A 15,394-nucleotide genomic window follows, 5' to 3' on the forward strand; every position below is an offset into this window, starting at 1 on the left:
ACTTACTAATTTGGTGTGTTTTTGTGTGAAAAATATAATACAATCTAATTCTGCTTCCTTAATTCACTTTAGCATTATTAATCTTACTATTCCCAATGATAAAGGTACTTATAATGACATATTTATGGAGTACTTTTCGTTTACAAAGCACTTTAGGCATTACCAATAACCCGGCAAGACAATTAATTTATCCCACCTGCAGCTTCCATTGCTGCTCCTTTAATTGACTTCTGGAAGTAAGTAAATGAGTGCCTGTAGCAAAGCTGGCCATTCTTACATTTTTCAGATGGAACTGGCAAGTGCTCAAAGTTAGATCCCTTCCTTGTCTCCCATGCCCCAATTAGGTATACTTAGCTAGCTCCTAAAGGCTATTTGAAATATTTCACCTCCCATATATATCTATAAATAATGTCTTCTTCTGCTATTTAATTCTCTGGCGCATGGTGCCTGGCAGCAGGACGGGAACCTTGTGAGAGTAGGCGATGATATCTTAATTCCAGGCAAACACAGGCCCTTGTAATTTTGGTATCTGCTCTTATCCTATGTTTAGGTGGCTTATTTTAGCTTAGAGAGAAAATGCTGATGCTTACATTACTGAAATAGAAAAGCGTGTTCATTCACTTGATGATAGCTGAGGAAGTGTCTGACAAAAATGGTTTGCCTGCAAACCCCCAAACGTAGCATATTTATTTTCTAATGACAGCACCTAAAATAGTTTATCTGTTTATCATTAAATCAGCCTTAACTCTGGTTAAGAGTTTACTTTTGTAGGGCTCAGCATACTGGAGATTCTATCAGTTCATTTAACCCCCACAAATCATTAGAAGACACATTTGACCTCCATACACATGAGATGATCAATGTGTTCCTTTTTCCTTTTCCTTATAAGGAAAGTGATGAAGGAAGAGCAAAATAACTGAAAAAATACTCCATTCATTGTATATACAGGGACATTTACACCCTTGACTGTGTATGGAGAATTGGTTTTGTGACCTTGGGCACTGTCAAGGTTAAAACCAAAAATGAAGAGAGGGTAAGAATTTGGCTGTAGTATGTTTTAGTTTTGTTGGTATTATCATTTTGAAAATTACGTCAGATAAATATGAGGATGTAGTCTCATCCTCCATGACTTTCCGACTCTTGAGTCCCGATTAACATGCAGGTGTCCCTGTAATGTTAGTTTACTTACAGAAAACAAGTAGATGGCAGGGTACCCAACCCCTGCAGAGCAGCCTCTTCTGCTCACCCCAGTGTGCCATTGAAGTGCTGTTTTCCACGTGCCCCATGATACGGAAAAGATCAGGAGTAACTATTATATTTAACCTACCCCAACTTTACTCTCGAGGAAACTCATTGGAATTATTTTATTTCTAGTATTTCCAATATAGGTCACTGACATTTTACTAGGCAATTGGAGATTTTTCATGAAGTCTATTTATCAGTCTATCTGGAGGGATATATTTTAGTCTATATTTTTGATCATCCAAGTAAAGAAACAAACCAGGTAATATTATTCCATGGAGAAGGAAACCTTGGGGCAAAGTTTGTTAATTATTTTAAAAGGTTACAATTCTTTTCTAGCCTTTGATTATGTGTTGAAAATGCTGTCTTTTTACAGTGAAATTTAAATCCTATCTTCCCAAGAAATTTGGGTAGCAAGAAAAGATTTTAGCTTTTTCAAGTGTTTAGAAACTTTGAAGCTGATTAGGGAAATAATAAAATATGGGGCATAGAATAATTACAGACGCAAGTGACCTTGTGTTGTATGTTTATAACAGTAGTTCAGGGAAGACACAAGTTAGATAGGACTGGAGTTGTTATGGAAGGCTTGATTCAGGAGGTGTACATTTAGGATTTTTTCTGGTATGTCAAGGGGGCAACAAGAACAACTTGATATTTTACGAAAACAATTCTGGTGCATTAAGAAGGAAGGTTTCAGAATAGTAAAACTGAAGGTGGAAGAAACATACAGTCTTTTTCTTGACAATAATGCTTTCTTCTTCTAGACTTCTAGTGAAATTATAAACACTACAACTCAAGGGAGTGTGTTTCTATAACTGTTCCATATCCTGTATTTTCTTTTTAACCTGTTTCTAAACACCTGAAAGAGCCAAAAAGCTAGTCTTGCTACCCAGTAGGAGGAATCTTTTTTTTTTTTTTTTTGACGGAGTCTCGCTCTGTCGCCCAGGCTGGAGTGCAGTGGCCGGATCTCAGCTCACTGCAAGCTCCGCCTCCCAGGTTTACGCCATTCTCCTGCCTCAGCTTCCCGAGTAGCTGGGACTATAGGCACCACCACCTCGCCCGGCTAGTTTTTTCTGTTTTTTTAGTAGAGACGAGGAGGAGGAATCTTGACTCCTCTCCTTCTACTGTTCAGGCAGACTTTTGGGTCTTTGAGGTCTGAGATTTCTTCAGAGGGTGAAAGAAGTTAATTCCCTTTTTGGGGGGATCATATTGGCAACAGGAAACTGCAAAGTGGGTAGTTCAAACCTTTTTTATACTTTGACACCATCAAGGTGATCAAATTGTTTCCTTTTCTTTTTAGAGAGAGAAATGGATGGAGGTAGGGTTCTTTTAGGACTGGGGAAGAAAGAGGCTGGATCACCAGGTGCAGGTTGTGGGCAGTTCTTCACAGTCCCAGGGACAGAAAGGGCACCTAGAACCCAGCTGTGGTCCTGTGGCGCATGGAGGTTCTCTGTGGATGCAGAGCATAAGCTTCCCCCTGTGTTTGAGCCTGGCGTGGGGCAGAGGAGGTACCTGTCTTGGGATGACCTGCTTAGGCCCTGAAAAGGAGCAGGCACCAGTAACCACTGCAGATGGCTGCTCCAGCTGACTGCACCACCTTCTTCTTCTTCTTCTTTTTTTTTTTTTTAAGACAGAGTCTCACTCTGTTGTACAGGCTGGAGTACAGTGGCATGATCTCAGCCCACTGCAACCTCCATCTCTTGGGTTCAAGCGATTCTCCTGCCTCAGCCTCCCAAGTAGCTAGGACTACAGGCACACGCCACCACACCTGGCTAACTTTTGAATTTTAGTATAGATGGGATTTCACCATGTTGGCCAGGCTGGTCTCCAAATCCTGACCTCAAGTGATCTGCCTGCCTCGGCCTCCCAAAGTGCTGGGATTACAGGTGTGAGCCACCATGCACAGCTGACTCTACCTTCTTCTAGATTTAATTTGGTTAAGTAAAAGGTATGACAGACTGAAAATAATAGAGTGATTCATTCATTTGTCAGGAAACTATAATATTTCAGGAAGAAAGAAGAACCTGTGACTACAAAAAGGTGGTCATGGGAGCAGCCATGATGGAAATTCTTAAGAAGCAACTGACAGGGCTTGGAGCCCATGGAAATGTTGAGGTAATGCAGGGAAACATGATTCAGAGATTTCACGTGGGAATAACACAGAGGGTAGTAAAAACCAAGTGAATTTTAAAGCTTAATATTAATAGATAAGTTGAATGTTATTTTTCCACACAAAGAAAAACATGCAAAATTATATTACTTATAGGAGAGAATCACATACCAAAATCCCGTCAGAGAGACAAGCAGGTCATCAGGTTCAAAGAATATTTAGATTTATGAAAGCATAGTGGATACCTTGCCTTGCTTCTCTTTGGAATAAATGTGCTACCAATGATCCACTATCATGGAATCACATCTGAAAAAGGGAGATCATGGTGCTCGCTTTGGCAGCACATATACTAAAATTGGAATGATACAGGGAAAGATTAGCATGGCCCCTGTGCAAAGATAATACATAAATTTGTGAGGTGTTCCATATTTTGTTTTTTAAAAAAGAAAAGCTTGTTGCTCTGTCAGATCGAAACAATACAAAACAAGACTCTACCACCATCACTACCACAAACAAAATCACTCTTTCTTGCTAAAGTTCCCAATAGAAATGAATCCTTGGGCCATTTATTTTAAGTTACTTAGTCTCTAATAACAATGACTATATCTCTGATTTTTGCAGTACTGGTAAGAGACGACCACTGGTGAAAATATAATTGTGCAGAAAAAAGACTATATTTTTATCAGTGATGGACTAACTGCAACTTTGGAACTTTGCTACCCTTTCCACTGTGTGTGTGTTTCCTTCAAATACCTGTATTTTGTATTTGGTGAACCAGTTTTCTAAATCCAGATTTTCTTGAAAAACTGCAAGTAAAGATTATTTTCTCTTTGCAATGCTTCATTCTTGAAATCTTCTGTTAAGTGTTGCTGGGCACAACAAGGTACCCTGAGGGACTGATTCAGGAGACCTAACAAACTGTGTTGCCCAAGAAAGGCACTCCTTGCAGAGTGCTTGTGCAGAAAGGAGCCAGCGGGAATTTCAGGATGAGGTAACAGCCTTGCTCTTGTTGACTGCTTCTGTTTCCACGTTGTGTTTATGACTTTCTATTTCCATTTCTGAAGTAAGCCTGTGTTTATTACTGATGTGCATACTACCATTTGGTTTTTGCTTTGGTGGCAGGAATGTTGAGTGGTGGTCTTACAGTCTAAGACCTGCATTTTCTTAAGGCAGCAGGCAACAGGGAAGTCAGTTGAGTCCCTTCCGACACTTATTATAGATCTCTTCTGATCACTGATGGAGCCCTATGTGTAGATGGTCTTTGTTGTGCACCATTAGAAACTTAAATGTCTCAAACTGATGAGAGAAAATATATTTTTCCAGAAGGTCAGCTGGACTAGAGAGCAACCCTGGATGACAAACATCACAACCCCTTTGTCTTCGAGGTCTTAGTAGTTCTATGGCCCTCTTGTTTCTGGAGTTGCTAAAACTGACTTGTGGGTTTTTGCTGAGGTGCTCCGAGTTTATTTTTTTCCAAAAAACTTCTTTATTGCAGTAAAAGACTTATAAAATTTACAATTTTATCCATTCTAACTATCTAGTTTGTTGATATTATGTCAACTCATATCATTCTACAATCATACATCTCTAGAAATCTTTTCATCTTGCAAAACTGAAACTTTAAAAGCATTTAAACAACTTTCCAACCCCTCCCTTCAGCCCCTGGAAACTCTCATTCTACTTTCTGTCTCTATGAATTTGACAACCAGGTACCTTATATAAATGGCATCATAAAGGATTTGTCTTTTTGTGACTGGATTATTTCACTTAGCATAATGTTCTTAAGGTTCATCCGTGTTGTAGCGTATGTCAGAATGTACAATCCGTTTTTTTTTCCAGACAGGGTCTCACTCTGTCATCCAGGGTGTAGTGCAGTGGTGCAATTTTAGCTGACTGCAACCTCTGCTTCCTGGGTTCAAGCAATTCTTGTGCCTCAGCCTCCTGAGTAGCTGAGATTACAGGTATGTGCCACCATACCCAGCTAGTTTTTTGTATGTTTAGTGGATACCGGGTTTTACTATGTTGGCCAGGCTGGTCTTGAACTCCTGGCCTCAAGTGATCTGCCCACCTTGGCCTGCCAAAGCGTTGGCATTACAGGTATGAGCCACTGCACCCAGCCAGAACTTTCTTTTCAAGACTGAATAATATTTCATTGTGTATATATACCATATTTTGCTATTCTTCTGTTGATGAATAATTAGCTTATACTTCATTTTCACCATTGAGAATAATGGTGTGAACATGGATGTACAAATATCCTTTTACTTTCAGTCTATTTCTGTCTTTGAATCTAAAGTAAGTTTTCTGTAGGCAACATATAATTGGATACTATTTTTTAATGCACTCTGTCAATCTCCGTCTTTGATTAGAGAATTTATCCATGTATATTTAAAGTAATTACTCATAAAGAGGGTCTTGTTTCTAGCGTTTTGCTGTTTTCTATATGCCTTATAGCTGTTTTTGTCCCTAATTTCCTGCATTACTATCTCCTTTGTGTTGTTTTTTGTAGTTAAATGCTTTAATTTCCTTATTTTCTTTTGTGTATATAGTTTAATGATTTTCTTTGTGGTTACTACAGGGATTACATTTAACATTATAATTTGAATTTATACCAGCTTAACTTCAATAACATACAAACACTTTGTTCATTTACAGTTCCATCCTACACTTTTCAGTTATTGATGTCACACAATTACATCTTTGAACATTGTGTGTCCAAAAGATAAATAATTGTTTCTTTTACAATGAATTAGTCTCTTAAATTATGTAGAAAAAAATGTGGAGTTATGAAACAAAGTCACAATAATGTTAGCTTGTAAACCAGTAATTGTTTTTTCTTAAATGTATTGAATTATGTAGAAAACAAAAGTAGCATTATAAACCATTGTTAAAACAATATGAGCTTTATAACTGCCCACGTATTTATCTTTACTAAGAGCTTTATTTCTTCTTATACCTTTGAATTATTGTTTAGTGTTCTTGCATTTCAACATGCAGGACTCCCTTTAGGATTTCTTACAGAGCAGGTCTAGTGGTAATGAACTCTCTTGGTTTCTGTTTATCTAGGAATGTCTTAAGTTTTTCTCTCACTTCTGCTGGACATAGGATGCTTGGCTGACAGTTTTCTTTTTCTTTCAGCACCATGACTATATCAACCTCTGGCCTTCAAAATTTTGATTTAAAAATCAGCTGATAACCTTATTTTGGATTTCTTGTGTGTGATGAGTCACTTCTCCCTGCTTTCAAGATTCTTTGTCTTTCAACAATTTGATTGTAATGTGCTTCAGTCTGGGTATCTTTGAGCTTATCCTATTTGAATCTCATTGAGTTCTTGAATGTTTATATTTATGCCTTTCATTAAATTTGGTAAATTTTCAGCCATTATTTCCTCTAACAATCTCTCTATCCCTTTCTCACTTTTTTTCTCCTGAGTCTTTTGTAGTGTGTATTTGATCCTCTTGATGATGTCCACAGAACCCTTAAGCTCTGTTCCTTTTCTTCGATCTTTCTTCTTTCTGTTCTCCAAAGTCAATAATTTCAATTTTCCTAACTTAAAGTTTGTTGATTCTTTCTTCTCCCTGCTCAAATCTGCCTTTGCAATTCTTTAGTGAATTTTTCATTTCAATTATTGTACTTTTCAGCTCTAAATTTTTTTTGTTTAAGATTTTCTATGACTTTATTTATGTTTTCATTTTGTTCACACATCATGTTCTTGACTTGACTTTCTCCATATCTTTCTTTAATTCTTTGAACATCTCTAAAACACTTGTTTTAAAGTCTTTGTCTAGTAGCTCTGCCTTTGTGCCATTTTTCAGCTATGGTTTCTGGTTGTTGTTGTTTTTTTCCCTTTGGCTGGTCATACTTCCCTGTTTCATTGTGCACCTTGTGGTTTTTTGTTGTTGTTGAAACTTAAAATTTGAATGTAATAATGGGTTATCTGGAGATCAGATTCTTCCTCTTTTTCAGGGTTTGTTTTTTTTGTTGTTGTTGTTTTTGTTTTGTTTTTGACTGTTTTAGGCTGTCTCTGTGTTGAGAATTAGCCTTAAGATCTTCACAGATGTTTTCTGAGCATGAGAGTTTCCCTGATCAAGCACAATGGCTCTCTTATTTCTCTTGTATAGGCAGTTGCTTTTGAATATGCTAGTCTTTAATGACTGGCTCCCAAAAAGGAAAAAGAAAAAAACAAAGTGGATGAGGAGGGTGAGTGTGTCAGCTCTTTAAATCCTTTGAAAATAACTTTAGCCAAAGATGGAGGGGCTTGCAATCATGGTATGTGTGTGTGCAACAATGGCTGCTTGCCTCTGTGTTTGCATCTCTGTAGTGAGAAGCAGCAATCAGCAGAAAGAACAGATCCCCAATATTTAGAGGACAGAGTATTTTGTGCCAACTCTGGCTTCTGCCAGCTGCAACTAACCTGCTCTAGGAACATGTGCACAGCTACCTGCCACAGGGCTGAGGGGTGGGGGATGGGTAGCTACTGCTGAGCTGAGATTGACCAAATAAACTGTACTTTACTGTCCAAGCCTTCTGAAATTTTTAAGCCTTCAATAGACTCCAGAGTTTCAAAATAGTTACATTCAGTGTGATGGTTAATATTAGGTGCCAGCTTGATTGCACTGAAGGATGCCTAGGTGGCTTGTAAAGCACTGTTTCTGGGTATGTCTGTGAGGGTGTTGTCAGGGGAGATTAACATTTGAGTCAGTGGATTGGGAGAGACAGTGGGTGGGCACCATCCAATCGGCTGCTATAATGGCTAGAACAAAAGCAGGTGGAAAAAGGTGTGATAAGATGGCTTGCTGAGCCTTCTGGCTTTCACCTTTCCCCCATGCTGGATGCTTCTAGCCCTTGAACATCAGACTCCAGGTTCTTTGGCATCTAGACTCTTGGACTTACACCATTGGTTTGACAGGAGCTTTTGGGCCTTCGGCCACAGACTGAAGCCTGCACTGTTGTCTTCCCTCCTTCTGAGGCTTTTGGCATCAGACTGAGCCACTGATGGCTTCTTTCTTCATCAGCTTGCAGACGGCCTATCATGGGACTTCCCCTTGTGGTCATGTGAGCCAATTCTCCTTAATAAACTCCCTTTCATATATACATATATCCTATGAGTTCTCTCCCTCTGGAGAACCCTGACTAACAGACAGATTCTGCCAATGTGATTGTGTCTAGGTGGGGAGACAGATTCCTGGTGCTTCCTACTTCTCCATCAGCCTAGAATCCTCTCCCCTCTCTGAATTTACTTTTCAACAATAATTGATGATATAAAAGGGACGAGCTGATTTCCGTGTGATTGGATGTCTGTAAGCTAGTGTGAAAGAGTTTTTTTCCTTCTGTATATAAAAGGTTGTTTGATGTTTACAATGCTGGAATGTTTTGTCTCTCATTTCTCTTTTGGGAAATATTTGGAGCTTAATTTATAGAAATCTGTCATCTGCACACTATAAATATATCCAATTTAAACACAGTCTATCATCAAAGGGGAAAAATATATGCAAAAATAATATATTTTAAAACTGGTTAATGTGGCTTACAGACCAAATTGGTGAAGCATTCAAAATGGTATTGCTTAGTTACTGAAAATGTCTGAATGCTTGTTAACATGGGAAAGGTCTCTACTGGACTGTCCGGAGATCTCTGACCTCTGGAAACATCTGGAAGGTTCTGAGTGCTTATCTTTTTTTTTCCCCTAAAAATACGTGGAATACTACTTAGCAATCAAAAGGAACACTACACGCTATCATCTGAAAATATTTGAATGATATTATGCTAAGTGAAAAAAGCCAATCTCAAAAGGTTATATATTGTAAGATACCACTTATATAACATTCTTGAAATAACAAAATTATAGAGATGGAGAACAAATTAATCGTTGCTAGGAGTTTAGGATAGTCAAGAAGAGTGTGACTATGACAAGATGGTACGACAAATATCACTGGGCTGAGAGAATAATAATTCTGTAACTTGATAACCTTGATGGTTATACAAATCCACACATGTGATGACACTGTACATACATATTGTAATGTTAATTTCCTGATTTATTGTGTTACAACTACATAAGATATAGCCACTGCTGGAAACTGGCTGAGGGATACATAGGACCCTTCCTTACTATCTTTATAATTTCCTGTGAACCTATAATTTTTTTTCCAGTTAAAAATTAGAAAAGTCACACAGAAATATAGAAATATGCCAAAAAACATGTGCTGACAAAAAGGTGTTAATAAATCTTAACATGTATCCCCTGGTTCAACCCACAATGGACTTGACAAGGATTATAAAAAAATAGCACATATGAGATAAGAAATCCAGTTATAAGTTCCTGAATCCTCCAGCTTACCCAAGAGTTTGCTGGGGATTCTTCTGTTGTATGTGTAAAAACATTTTCTCTGTCTAGAAATTGGTATAACTTTTCTATTCTATGGATGAGACTGATAAATGGGACTCCTGATTTGATGGGCTTATGTAAACAAGTAAGTCCTTATATATGTAATTACAACAAGAAAACTAAAAAATTGCCAATGAAAACACTCTCAGAATGCTTTAAGCTGCTGGTCCTTTAAGAAAAAAATAAAAATTTGGCCAGGTGTGGTGGCTCATGCCTGTCATCTCAGCACTTTGGGAAGCCGAAGTGGGTGAATCATGAGGTAAGGAGTAATCTCAGCACTTTGGGAAGCCGAAGTGGGTGAACCATGAGGTCAGGAGTTCGAGACCAGCTTGGCCAACGTGGTGAAACCCTGTCTCTACTAAAAATACAAAAAATTAGCTGGATGCAGTGGCGGGAGCCTGTAATCTAAGTTACTTGGGAGTTTGAGGCAGGAGAATCGCTTGAACCTGGGAGGCGGAGGTTGCAGTGAGCCGAGATCATGCCACTGCACTCCAGCCTGGGTGACAGAGTAAAACTCTGTCACAAAAAAAAAAAAAAAAAAAAAAAAATATATATATATATATATATATATATATATAGAGAGAGAGAGAGAGAGAGAGAGAGAGACACACACACACACACACACACACACACACACATATATATCTTTCACAAAAGCTTATTTCAAGGAAAGACACAAAGAAATTTCACACTGAATTACATTAACAGCCTTGGTAGCTAGGTTAAAAAATTTAAAGCAAAGAAATAATAGTTGATACTAGGTTAGCAAAGACAAGGGAAAAAATAGCACTAAGACACTTCAGGACCTTTGAGGGTATTTGAAGAGGTTTCAATATTTGGTATCTAAGGTAAAAAGAGTTGATGCAGTATTTTTAGCTAAAGCAAATCTTTGCACAATTAGACTGGTTTGACAATATTAGGGGAAAAACAGAGGAATCTTTCTCCTGGTCTTATCATTTCATAAATCTTTGGTTAGACTGATCTGTTTTATACAAGATTAGGTTATTTCCTCAATTTTTAATAATATGAATTTTTAAGATTTCCAATTCTAGGTTTATTAGACAGATAGGCTAACACTATTATTTGAAAATTTAAAAAGGTTAATAAGTGCTCAGCTAGACTGAATTTCAATAACTCCTGTTTCATGAAGGAGTTGCTCTTCTTCACTTTAGGGAATTCTACAACAATCTGTTACTGAGTTACTCCATTAAACTCCTCTGAGTAAAGTTTTTAATGTCCTCTTCTTGAAAAAACACTGTCCACTAAACACATAGGCACACACATATATGCGCTTCAACTATCTGCAAATGTACAAATGTCCTGGACTTGTTCGAGTTGCTAATTCATGAAATACAAAACAATATATCAAACTGTTGGAGGAAGTACATTGTGAGGAACCACAGGCAGCTTTCTGGAATCTCAGCTGATCTCAAGTACACACAGGCAACTGTCTCCTAGCCTTCTCTATGTCTGTGAGGAAACAACTCAGTTACATGGTTTCAAAGTTATAACTAATATGAAAAGTTGATGCTGTATGTGTTAGTTTTCTAACGCTGCTATAATATATCACCACAGGTCCAGTGCTTTAAAACTAGATACATTTATTATTTCACAGTTCTGCAGGTTAGAAGTACAACACTGGTCTTACTAGGCTACAATTAGGGTGTGGGCAGGACTGCATTCTGGGAGCTCTAGGAGAGAATCATTTTCTTGCCTTTTCCAGTTTCTAGAGGCCACCTGAGTTCCTTGGCATGTAACCCTCTGTTTCTAACTTTAAAAGCAACAACGGGCCTTTCTTGTGTCACATAGCTCTGACCCTCTCATTTGCCCCCAACTGCTCCCTTTTCCACTTTAAGGACCTTTGTGATTACATCAGGTCCACTGGGAGAATCCAGGGTCTTCTTCCTATCTCAAGGTTAGCTGATTGTCAACCTTAATTCCTCTTGGCCATGTAAGGTGACAGAGTCACAGGTTTGGGGGAATAGGCTCTGGACATCTTTGGGAGGACATTATTCTGCCCACTACACTACACTAGGTACAATAGTTGTAAAATAATATGAATGTGTCTCTAAAATAATGGAATGCAGTTTTGTTTATCAAGGAATAAAGTGTATCTCAGGTTAAAAAGTCTGGCTGTGTGTTAATATGTAAAATGAAGCCATATTTGAGGATGTGCAATAAGTTATGGAAAGTTTGAGAAGAAGTTAATCTTATTTGCCTTGGTTTATGATGCCTGGAAATAATGAACTTGAAGAAAAAAAACACTGAAAGGTGTTACAGTCTTTATAAAGTTTGTGTAATTTTGATGAGTTTACTCACGAGATAGAGTAAAGGCTTGCGAACTCTCTACTGCAAATGTTACATGAGTAGGTTACGAAAATAATAAAGTTAGAGTTGGGTTTTCCCTCTGAGTGTATCTGAGTATATACTCTGTTTTCAGTAAGAAATTGTGAAGCATAGTCTGTGCCCAAAGAACAAAAGCTTCCTTTCTCACTAAAATCCTCCTACTTGATATCCTGTTAATGTTTTTTTTTTTTTTTTGTGCTTTTGTTAATCTCTTGAGTCACTTTTAGCAAAATTTCCTCACTTGTGGAAATGCTAGAGTTCAATCTTTCAAATTAATATTTAGTAAAAGATCCTTGCTCATGAAAATGCTAGCGTTCCTAATAACTTCTTTAACCACTTTATTATAAATATTATCATGCTGAGCCAAGCTGAAGTTACGTCTTGTCTTTAGCCACTCCAGATTTACACTCATATCTTGCATCCCCAGATAACTCTTTTTGAAATTGCCCTGCACAAATCTGCACCCCTACAGTCAAACTAATACAACTTTTTTTTTTTGGACAGAGTTTCACTCTTGTTACCCAGGCTGGAGTGCAATGGCATGATCTCGGCTCACTGCAACCTCTGCCTCCTGGGTTCAAACAATTCTCCTTCCTCATCCTCCCAAGTAGTTGGGATTACAGGTGCCCACCACCACACCTGGCTAATTTTTTGTATTTTTTGGTAGAAATGGGATTTCACCATGTTGGCCAGGCTGGTCTCGAACTCCTCATCTCAGGTGATCCATGCACCTTGGCTTCCCAAAGTGCTGGTAAAGATTACAGGCGTGAGCCACCGCACCTGGCCTCAAACTAATACAACTTTTAGAAGTATCTTCTACATCTAAAGCATCTCTGGGGTTTCTCACAAAGCTTCTGGTGACACTAAAGATTTTTCTTCTTCACCTTATGAGAAAAGGAATCCTAGAAATAATTAGCTATGTTCAGCATTTTGTAGATTTTTATTTGGTTTAATATTATGGTGAGAGCTCCTGTTCATCAAGAATCCAATACAAAAAGACCTGCCAAATGAAAACATGAAAAGCTCAACCACCACTTAATTATGATGAGTAAAATATGAGCATCATGATTATGATTCAGCAGTGATGACCTTTTCATTGTGGAGAGAGGCACACTCTCTTTCATGTTAAAGAATGGCACAATAATGGTCAACAATTTTTTAAAAGATGACCCCATTTCCACATTTAAAATAGACTTTTCAGTTGGTGGTAATCCAAACACACATTGGATGGAATAAATTAAAAGGCCGTGGAGATTGTTCTGCGCCCTCACCACTTTCATGGCAGTCACTGACTAGTTCTTTATGAAACAAACTGGCCTCAATTTGGATATTAGTGGTTATAATGAGTTAACAACCAGACCTATTCAGCCTTAGCACCAACAAGTGGTTTCTGATTTTTTGTCACACTATCCTAAATACCCCTGCCAAAGCCATGGGTCAGTAATGATGTCTGCTGGAAGAAACATCACAAAAGCTTGATTAAAGGACTCTAAAATTGGACCTTAGTTACACGCATCCCTGTATCAGCTGATATCACTACCACAAATGAAGACTACCAAGGGACTGAGTCAGGAGTTCCAGAACTTGTTTGCATTGGAGGCAGAAAACTTTGAGAAACTGGAGTGCCTACTAATCCAAGATCAACAAAACAAGGATTAATTACCTCAAAAAAAATGACACAAATTTCACTGTGATTACTGTCCTGATTTGATTCAGGCATGTTATAGAAGCCTTCTTTCTATTTCCTCTGTCTCCAGTGCTTGATCCAACAGGTTAAGCTTATAAAGACTAGAATAAAACATTCCTTAAATGGTATCTTCTAATTAATCCTTCAAAATTCATTTTAAAAATCCTTTAAAAATTTTAAAACAGAAGATGATAATAAATTATCAGGAAAAGCTAATAATTATAACAGTCCTGCAAATATGACATACATTGATTGGTCTGAAACTATACAACAACTGAAAGCAATAGTTACATTATTATTTAACTATTATTATTACTAATCTGGGTGTTTTTCTTTAGCCATAGGCTTTCATATTTACCTAGAATCTGTCCTCCTTCCTACCAGAATGTAATTGAGTAAATCAAATCTGTAATGACCATGCCAGAGATGTTACATTTAAAGGGAAATATGATCTAATTGGACATGACAAGCTCATTTAAAATGACTGCATTTCATATGTAGAGTTAACGCCTACACCATCCTGCCAGGACACTGGCTTGGTTCATGTTGTGTAGCTTACGGTAGGGGTCCCCAAGCCCTGGGCCATGGAACAATACTGGTCCATGGTCTGTTAGGACCAGGCCACACAGTAGGAGGTGAGCAGCAGGTAAGCAAGCATTACAGCCTGAGCTTTGCCTCCTGTGAGATCAGTGGTGTCATTAGATTCTCACAGGAGTGTGAGCCCTATTGTGAACAGTGCATGCGAGGGATCTAGGTTGCACACTCCTTATGAGAATCTAATTAATGCCCAATGATCTGACGTGGACACTTTCATCCTGAAACCATCTTCCCCACCAACCTCAGTCCATGGAAAAATGGTCTTCCATGAAACTGGTCCCTGCTGCCAAAAGGGTGGGGGAACGTTGGCTTAGGGAATCCCAACCCTACAGGTAGTATGGGCAGGAGCACTGAAAACTTGGAGCTCAGAGAGATGGAATAATCTTTGAGACATAGGTAATGGGCGTGAAACCTGGAAGAGGCGAACATTGAATCTGAAAGTTCTGGATTACTGATTTCAGTAATCCAGAATCAAATATTTCTGCCACAGATATAAAAGTGACCACAAAACAAAAGTTAACCCTCAAGATTTAACATCATATAGCTCTAATTTTTATAACCATGCCAAGGGGTCTTTGTGAATGAATCAACACTGCTCACTATACCTATGTCTATACAACTGGTTTGATAAGACAACATATCAAATTAATGATCACAAATAAGAAAACTGCTAACCAAACACCTGTGGCTAAATCTATTTTAGGGACAGAACGTCAGCATTAGGAAGAAGTGTAAAGGCAAACCAGTACCCAGCTCTGCTCCGGTCATGGCAGTGTGCACATCACGTGCTTGTCACAGTCCCCATTCAGGGAAACAGAATGAAGCCAAGCTCAGGGAAACGAACCCACAACAAACAAGCAAACAAACCAAACACACAACCGCCTTTCTACTGTAGTCCCAAATAATGAATCTTTGACCCATTTCCTAACAGTTGCAGACTCCCTAATTAACATCATCTCTGACATTGGCAACACCAATATGTGACAATGTGATCAACTTGTGAGAAAACTGCTGTTTGCCCAGC

The 15,394-nt window shown here is 38.3% G+C and overlaps 1 protein-coding gene and 1 non-coding gene across 8 annotated transcripts in view; one reads left to right on the forward strand and one right to left on the reverse strand.

Annotated features, from left to right (window-relative positions):
* CTNND2 (catenin delta 2) overlaps positions 1-15,394 on the reverse strand; it is a 933,747-nt gene that overhangs the window by 52,223 nt on the left and 866,130 nt on the right. The gene's annotated exons all lie outside the window — the stretch shown is intronic.
* LOC111546813 lies at positions 3,678-3,785 on the forward strand. The gene has a single exon (XR_002732932.1). It is a non-coding gene; the product is annotated as a U6 spliceosomal RNA (small nuclear RNA).

Source organism: Piliocolobus tephrosceles, chromosome 4, assembly GCF_002776525.5.
Source record: "Piliocolobus tephrosceles isolate RC106 chromosome 4, ASM277652v3, whole genome shotgun sequence".
In the NCBI taxonomy this organism is placed as follows: Eukaryota; Metazoa; Chordata; class Mammalia; order Primates; family Cercopithecidae; genus Piliocolobus; species Piliocolobus tephrosceles.